Raw genomic sequence first — 8961 nt, 5'->3', positions numbered from 1 at the left:
AAATGCTTTCCTGGAGCTAAAAGATCGATTCACATATGGAAAAGAAGGAAAACACAAAGGAAGTGAGCATTTGAAGGGGAAGATGAAAAAGGAAAGGAAGAAACCAAATGTGGGCAAATGCTTCATGGTCATTCCAAGGATGAGCCCTGACCACACAGCTCAGAATATATAATCCATTACTTATTTGCCCAAATGTCTAGGACTATTTGGAGAAGGAAATATTGGGGAAATTGACATGGAAGGATGGATTTTACTCACTGCAAATTAAAGAGGGTTGTATTCAGAAGAACTAAACACAAGAAATTCAACAAGAATTCCAACAATGGTGGGAAAAAAAGCAAATTTATTCCTGATATTCCCAGAAACTCAAACAAGGCAGAGACCATCCATATCTCATGGAAACCTCAGTACACTTTGAAACCTTCAAGTCAATACACAAAGCAGAAGAGCCTTAGAGGCGTTTCTGTTAGTTTGTTTTGTTTTGCTTTGTCTTTTTCCTCCTTCCCAGAGGAGTGGAAACCTATAATCCACACCTTAATTACAGCAGCAAGCCGTCCCTCCTAAGATTTACCAAGCTGTTCACGGAGGCCTCACAGGGTCCCAGCCTGTGCACTTAGAATGAATTGCAGCAAGGTTGGGAGACACAGATTTTCTCTCTGGCTCTGCAATCGTGAGCTGTGAGACCTGTAACAAGTCTCCTCACTTCTGGTCAGGCAGTTGTAAGAGGGGAATCGCAATTCCAGCTATCCATCACCACTAGGGAATTAGGGTGAGGGTCACACGAACACAGAGGTAAGTATCTGGAGCCATGCAAACGTGCAGCTTACTAAGAGCCAGTCCCACAGAGGAATCAGTGAACTGGCAGAGATCTTGTCTTCTTTCTTTGTATTCTGCTCAGCAATCAATAAAAAGCTGTGGACACAAGAAATAAGCAGGCGTCCAAGGCTGTTGTTGAAGAATTTATCCCACCAGCACTCCCAGGGAACCAGCACATCAGAAAAATGCAGAACAGCTATTGTTTACCAACAAGGCACTGGGATCCATAGGCTGTTTTGCAGACAAGATTAGTTTGCATTGCTGATGCTAACTTTGACTTGTTATTTACACAATGAGTATTATTGAATGCCTTGTCTATGTCTGGCTGTAAACATTAGGTATAGAGTGGCAAATGAAACAAGTCCCTTGTCTTCATGGAGGATGCAGTGTCCTCTGAAGACAAGCTTCGCCTCCCGCACCCCTCCCCGGACATCAACTCATCTACACATACCTCCAAATTTTTTCATCCTACCACTTTGTTGAGACACCTCCTTCATGAAGACCTCCCTCAGTCTCCCCAGCTGGAAGTTGTCCTCAGAATATCCAGGCACTCAAATTGAGGTAGGAACTCATCATCAGCTGTCTCGTGATACATACTTTCCTTCTCTACTTCAAGCAGCTGTAAGGTAAAGAGGTCACTTTGATCTTGGTATTACACACAACACTGCACATCTCACCCGAACGCAATGACTGCCCATCAATATTAGTGGTTGTCAACCTTGTTTTTTCAACACATTGTGTCTCATATAATTTGATATATATGGCATATAAATATACAGTTTATGGATCCCTTTACTTTTAAAAGTAAATTAGAGCATATGGAAAGGTTACCCCTATAATCTTATTGCCCTGACTCAAGTCATTTTGAGTGCTCTCTTGAGTGGAAGAGGGAGAGATGGAGTTATCACTGGGCAGCTGGTAATTATGCATGACCTGAGGACATCCATGGGACTTTGCCATAGACATGATCCTTGCCCTTGATTCAGATTGTCTAACCAAACAAATAAAATGAAAAAATATGGAGAGTTGATTTTTTCAAGACATTTAAAAATATTTTATAAGCAATATAAGAGAGCAGAGAGTAAACATCAAATTAAAAATCTTCTGCACAGCAAAGAAAACCATTAACAAAAGGAAAAGACAACTTAACAATTGGGAGAAGGTATTTGCCAATCATATATCTGATAAGGGGTTAATATCCAAAATCTATAAAGAATTCATACATCTCAACAACAAAAAAACAAACAACCCAATTAAAAAATGGGCAAAAGATCTGGACAGACATTTCTCCAAAGAAGATATACAGATGGCCAACAGGCACACGAAAAGATGTTCAACCTCACTAACTATCAAGGAAATGCAAATCAAAACCACAATGAGCTATCACCTCACCCCCATCAGAATGGTTATAATTAACAAGGTGAGAAATAAGAAATGTTGGAGAGGATGTGGAGAAAAGAGAACTCTCATACACTGCCGGTGGGAGTGCAAATTGGTATATCCACTACAGAAAACAGTATGGAGATCCCTCAAAAAATTCAGAATAGAACTACCATACGATCCAGCTATTCCGCTGCTGTGTATTTATCCAAAGAACATGAAAACACAAATGCATGAAGATATATGCATCCCTATGTTCATTGCAGCATTATCAACAATAGCAAAGACTTGGAAGCAACCTAGGTTCCCATCTAACAATGAATTGATAAAGAAGACGTGGTATATATACACAATGGAATATTACTCAGCCATAAAAAAGGATAAAATCTGGCCATTTGTGACACCATGGATAGACCTTGAGGGTATTATACTAAGCAAAATAAGTCAGAGAGAGAAAGTGAAATACTGTATGATCTCACTCACAAATAGAAGATAAAAACAACAACAAACAAACACAAAGAGACAGAGATTGGATTGGTGGTTACACGAGAGGAAGGGGAAAGGGAGGAGGGTGAAAGAGGTGATTAAGCACACGTGTGTGGTGATCGATTGTAATCAGTCTTTGGGTAGTGAACAGGATGTGATCTACACAGAAACTGAAATGTAATGATGTACATAGGAAATTTATATAGTGTTGTAAACAATGTTATCACAATAAAAATAAATAAATATATAAAAATGTTTTATAAGTAATATAAGAGAGCAGAGAGTAAATATCTCTTCTCTCTAAACTGATTGTCCATAGCTAACCATCATTAACAAGTTTGTGCACGGCCTTCCAGATTTTTTTCTACGCCCATATATTCATTGTTACATTCCGATGTGGAGTCGTACTTTAAAGCTCTACCCTATTCTGTATAAGGCAGACATAGTATTCCACTGTATAGATGCTCTGTCATTTATTCAGCCAGTCCTTGTTTGTTGGACACTTAGGTTGTTTCCATTTTTTATTAATACAAATAATGCTGCAATGAACATTCTTGTACCAGTTTTGTGCACTGATGTGACTGTTTTTGGAGGAGAGATTCCTTAAAATGTTCATTGGTAATATCTAAATCTGAAGCGTACCTCCCTTCTGACCCTGCAATGCCACTTTTTGGCTACTCTTTGACAGATTGTCATCTTCTGAGCACTGCACAGTGCTCCCTCCCTACAACCCCTATTCTTCTACAACAGCTTGAGGTACAAAACTTTGGAAAGGAAGAAGAAAACTGTTCAATTGATGCTATCAAGAGGAATGGTGATTTCTATTGTGTCAGATGACCAGTAGGCAGTCACTGTATCTACCAAAGATAGAGAATCAAAACTCAGTGATCATACTTATCAGTCCACTATGTGCAGCTTCTCTAGGGATTCTGATCTAGGGAAGACTCAACAGTTTGAAGGATTTGGAACCTGCTTGCTTGAAACTCAGAAATTGACCTGCAAATATTGTGAGATTGGGCAATCGTTCATTGCCCCTCCTCCACTATCCATCATCTTTATCTCAGACCCAGCCAGTGATACTTTGGGATCCGTTCCATAGTATTCTCCAAGCCTTTTGGATTATAGCCTCCCAGTGGGCAGTAAAAATGAGAGGGGTGGCAGACAAACCTTTCATTTCCTTTCATGCACAGGCCTCCAAGTTGGGCAAAGTGTTCCAAGAACTTTCCCAGTTTCCTCATGCCTGTTATAAATTCAGGGAACTTTGCACTTCAGAACAGATCTGTGTTTATTAAACTACTCTCTAAAAGTGAATCTAGGGGCTGGCCCCATTGCCTAGTGGTTAAGTTTGCTGTGCTCCATTTCAGCAGTCTGGGTTCAGTTCCTGGACATGAAACTACGCCACTCATCAGCAGCCATGCTGTGGCGGTGACTCACATACAAAATAGAGGAAGATTGGCACAGATGTTAGCTCAGGGTGAGTCTTCCCCAGCACAAAAAAAAGTGAATCTATAAAACACAATGGAGCTCTTCTGTGAAGCTGGAATAGTCTTGGTACACCACTTGATTGAGCCTATGAGAAGGAATGACCAACCCCAAAAATGTCATCAGCTTCCAGCATGAAGAAACAGATAAAACAGGCTCCTAGAGCATGAGAGGCTGCTGGCCCACAGGGAGAATCAAGATAGGGATTTGCACAGTTGACATCCTGCTTCTGTTTAAAGCCACAACTGAGTCTAGCTCAGGGCTTGTAGACTGAGTGCTTTCAAACCTGCCCACATGATGTTCAATCAGTTCAAGGAAGACTCTTTAGTTCCCAGGGATGGAGAGTCCAAATCAAGATAGGGAAGTAGACAAATTCATCCTCAACTCTTGACTGCTCATGGAGTGACTCTGAGTGGTAGCTCATATGGAAAATAATATCTATTGGGGGAAAAATAAGCCCTGAGAGTCTATAATGTAAAATAGACCAAGGATATAAAAGGGGCCCATAATCACCTTTCCCACCATGGCCACCAAGGTCATAGTCTATTCTACTATATGAAATGGATAAAAAAAATTAGCCTTCATCCACTGCAGCTAAGGGGGATGCTTAATAGTGTTACACAGGAAGTGACACAGTGGGGGATCTTTTTCAGCTTGGAGACATTGAAAATTATCTTTTCTGCCTGCAAGGAATAGAAATGAAAAGCCCTCCCCCTTCCACCAAAGCTCAAACAGACTACAGAGGCAGCAGTAGGTGAGACACAGAAGATTCTATAGAAATAGAGAAGTTATTTCTGGATAATTGGCAGCAGACATGTTTCAGAGCACATGGGAGGAAGAATCTCCATGGCAACACAGTTGATGATGGCTCCACATTTAAACTAAATGTTGAGGCTTTACACTTTCAGAGACTGAGGATTTCCTGTAATTTTTGATAATAAGTTCTTTAACTCAGGGAAGCAAGCATTCCAGCAGAGGTCCACATAAGGCAAGAAGAACATGAGATATGCAGAAAAAAATTCACAGATTTGAGAGGTTTTATAAAAGAAAGAAAAATCCAGATCAAATGAGAATAGAGTCATTGGCTAAAGCTTTCAGCAATTCCTAGCAAGGATCAACTGGATATTAATCACAAGCCCTATTGTACAGCATTTTTAGTTCTATATAATTATGCTTGTTTCAAGTACACAATGAAGCTGTACATAATGTTCCCTAACATCATTTGTTTATTCTCAATGAACGCTTTTTTGCCCTTATAAAGTTTTGTGTTATAAATGGATAGACACCCATCTCATTCAAGATTCTGGTGTCTATGGTAAGCTCAGGTGATAACACCCCTTGCAGAATTCTTCATTGGACAAAGCTAAGTCCATCTGTGAGAGCAGACAACACTCTCCTGCCAGCACAAAAGCACATCAGAGATGTCTTTGTTCTTGGTGTTTATTTTGATATGCTATCCTCTGTTTGAAAATATTGCAAAGGGAACGGGGAATAATAGTGATCTTGATGCCCCACGCAGTCCATTCTCCCATTCATTTCCCTTTAAAGACTGGGCAGATGGAAGGTTGGCTATTGGCACCTCCAAGAACCCATTTCAGTGCCACATGTGACACCACTGGCCCTGACTACCTCTTTGTCCCACTGGCCATGCTGCCTCCATCAATCGATTCTTGGTTAAAGATCTGATAAAATGAAGGCTTTCTTTTAGTGCATAGTTTTAAACTTGTACTATTCCCAAAGATACTAATAGTTTAGCAAGAGAACAAAACCATTAGTCAAAGAAATTTAGACATCAAAAAGTTGCCAAGGGTCTTTTTAGTCAATATAAACAGATATTACAGGCATGCAGACAGTTAAATGGCAATATTTTAAAAAATCTGACCCTGTTCTTATGCTTAATTTTCTACTACCTCATAAAGCAATGCAATCTACCCTTAACACAAGAAAGGAAATTCTTAAAGCATTTATTATTTTTTGTATTATTTGACCCAGAATTTCAACTTCTGGTAATTCATCCTAAGCCATCCAAAATATGAAAGAGTTTTCAGCAATGTTAATCACAGTGCCATTTTAATAGCTAAAAATTGGAAATAATCTAAATGTCCAGCAATAGGAGAGTGATTAAGTAAATTATGATACATTCATTTATGATGAGATAATACCTTAAAATATTAATTTCTGTGGTTTTCTTTTCTGTACTCCATTATACATGACCCTTCTCCTAGTTAATCAGAGGCATTCAAATGAAATTGGGGTTCTTATGGTAAGAAGGGAAAGAAAGAAACAGTCCATATCCAGTTTTTTCAACTTCCAAAATAAGCCTTGATAATCACAAGGAGTGGCCTTTCGGAAAAGCTCGCTGATGAAGTTTATGCACAAATAATTGACTGGAGAGAAAAGGCTAAGCAATTCTACTTCCTATCTCTGTTCCTGGTTGAAAGAAGAGATAAGGCATGATCTTGGAGTGCGGATGCTGCCTAAGATTAAGGAAATGGGGAGTGGACCTAGAGGGACCACATGAAGAGAAGTCAGCATCAAGAGACAGACCAAACATCCCCATTAGCAGAAGCCCATCTTGGGGCAGATGCTGAGAACCTCACTGAGCAGTTCTCACTGCTGTCAATGAGGGCCTTCCAGCAATGGCTACCCGCAGGTCTCCAGTGGTCTTCAGGCAAAGGATATCCACCTATGCCCTGAGCCTTTGAAGACCTCCAAACTACCCCACATGGCTTGATGCCTTTCAGGATACTCGTAAGCCCCTCAACTGTAGGGTCCTCTATGTACCGAGAGCAATGAGAAATACCAAGGAAAGCTCTAGCACTAATACTTGAGTGGGCCTGGAGGGTGGTGAAACCCACCAATCCTTTTACACATACAATATTAATAACATCAACTGTCATTTACTACCTGCGGAGCACAATTGATAGGTATCAAATTCCATCTTTACAACAGTCCTTCCTATGAGGTAGATACTGTTATAAGCATATTTTACAGATGGGGAAACTGAGGAGAGAGATGTTCAGCAATTTGCCCATGACCAACAGCTAATAAGTGGTGGATTCAGTATTCAAACTTGGCAGTAACTTGGAGCCTGTCATCCTAAAGGCGATGGTATGCTGCTTCTCGTGGGCTCCTGTTAAAAATGTTTCTACCAAGTTTGTAACAACACAGAAGAAGCTTGTATTATCTTAAGTGGATTGATCAGAATTCAATACTGTACTACAATACTGTACTACAATGTAATACACATAGAGAAAACAAATACCAAAATGTTAATAAGAGAGGCCGACCCAGTGGCATAGTGGTTAAGCTTGCTCATTCTGCTTTGGTGGTCCGGGGGTTCAAGGGCTCGGATCCCAGGCACATACCTACACACCACTCAGCAAGCCATGCTATGGCAGCATCCCACATATAAAGTGGAGGAAGATGGGCACAGATGTTAGCTCAGGGCAAATCTTCCTCACCAAAAAACCCAAAAATGTTAGTAATAGTTGCCTATAGATCGTAGGAAGATTTTGAATGACTTAAGTTTTCCTTTTTATTTTTCTATATTGCAAATTTTCTCTATAATGAGCATGTGTTACATTTAAATTCTGGGGAAGAAATCTACTTTTACTTCTTCTTGAGCTTCTCAAACACACATGTGTGTGCACACACACAAATGCTTCTGAATTATAAACTCCAGTTCTTTGAAGAAATTGTAATTTTGGCAAGAGTGAGAGAAGCCACAGCACATATTTCTAACTAGAGTAGTTCAAAAGCACTTTAACACTCTGCAGAATAAGCATGAAATAGCAATTATGCTAAATTTATCCTCTCCATTACTGTGATGGGAAGGACAGGGTCACGGATAACGGAGACGAGGTCAGCATTAAGTTGTCACGTCTGAGCAGCCCTCACATTTTTCGACATTCTTATAGTTTGGGATGGTCTTGATACCCCAACATTCCCAAATCAAAGGAAGTCAGCACCAAATTTTCCATTTTCGCTCTTTATATGATGTCTTTTGATTACATCATATGCTTAGTTTTCACATAGTTAAAATTATCAATCATGTTCTTTATGGATTGTGCCTTCTGTGTCTTGTTTAAGAAATCCCTCCACATTTTAAGTTCATGAAATCATCCACCTATATTCTCTTCTAAAAACCTTTATATTTTTCCCTTGTATATTTAGGTGCTTAATACACTTGGAATTCATTTTTGTGCATAGCGTGAATTAGAGGTCCAATTCCATGTTTTTCCACATAGATAATGAATGTCTCAGCACCATTAATTAAAATATCCACCTTTTCTCCACTGATATGCAATGCCACCTCTATCATAGGGCTCTCTATTCTGTTCCATCAGTCTCTTTGTCTATAGCTATGCGAATACCACACCAATTTAATTAGCATAGATTTACAATGTCTTGAGATACGAGAGCAGCACTAAAATTTTAAAAGAAGTGCCATGTTGAGAACCGGCTAGAGAATTCACTTTGGAAATTCCAATATCCAAAAATATAAACAACAACTAAAAACCAAAACTAGTAGATATTTGTGCCCTATTGTTAGATTTGGTTTGCCTTCTATTTATTTATTTGTCGTCTTTCCACCATCCCACCACTGCCACATGAATGTGCAACCAGTATGGATTCATAGATTTATCACATACCAGGTCCACTGGGGTAAAAACAGGAGAGAAAACGAGAAAGTTGAAGATAAACAGCATTCATAGGTAAAATAACAGAATGAAGCCATTATTAAGGCTTCTATCTGACACCATCCAAGGCAAGAGGGACTTCCTGACAGCAGTG

At 39.6% G+C, this 8961-nt stretch overlaps 1 long non-coding RNA gene across 1 annotated transcript in view; it reads right to left on the bottom strand.

The window, feature by feature from the left end:
* Positions 1-323: 323 nt before the first annotated feature.
* LOC111767558 (uncharacterized) overlaps positions 324-8961 on the bottom strand; it is a 93490-nt gene continuing 84852 nt past the window's right edge. Inside the window, exons 4-5 of the long non-coding RNA XR_002799333.2 lie at positions 1268-1435; positions 324-912 (exon numbers count right to left, since the gene is read on the bottom strand). This is a non-coding gene — a long non-coding RNA (uncharacterized lncRNA). The remainder of the gene's footprint in view (positions 913-1267; positions 1436-8961) is intronic.

Source organism: Equus caballus, chromosome 13 (assembly GCF_041296265.1).
Source record: "Equus caballus isolate H_3958 breed thoroughbred chromosome 13, TB-T2T, whole genome shotgun sequence".
Classification (NCBI taxonomy): domain Eukaryota; kingdom Metazoa; phylum Chordata; class Mammalia; order Perissodactyla; family Equidae; genus Equus; species Equus caballus.
This window is presented reverse-complemented; position numbering and strand designations above follow the sequence as displayed.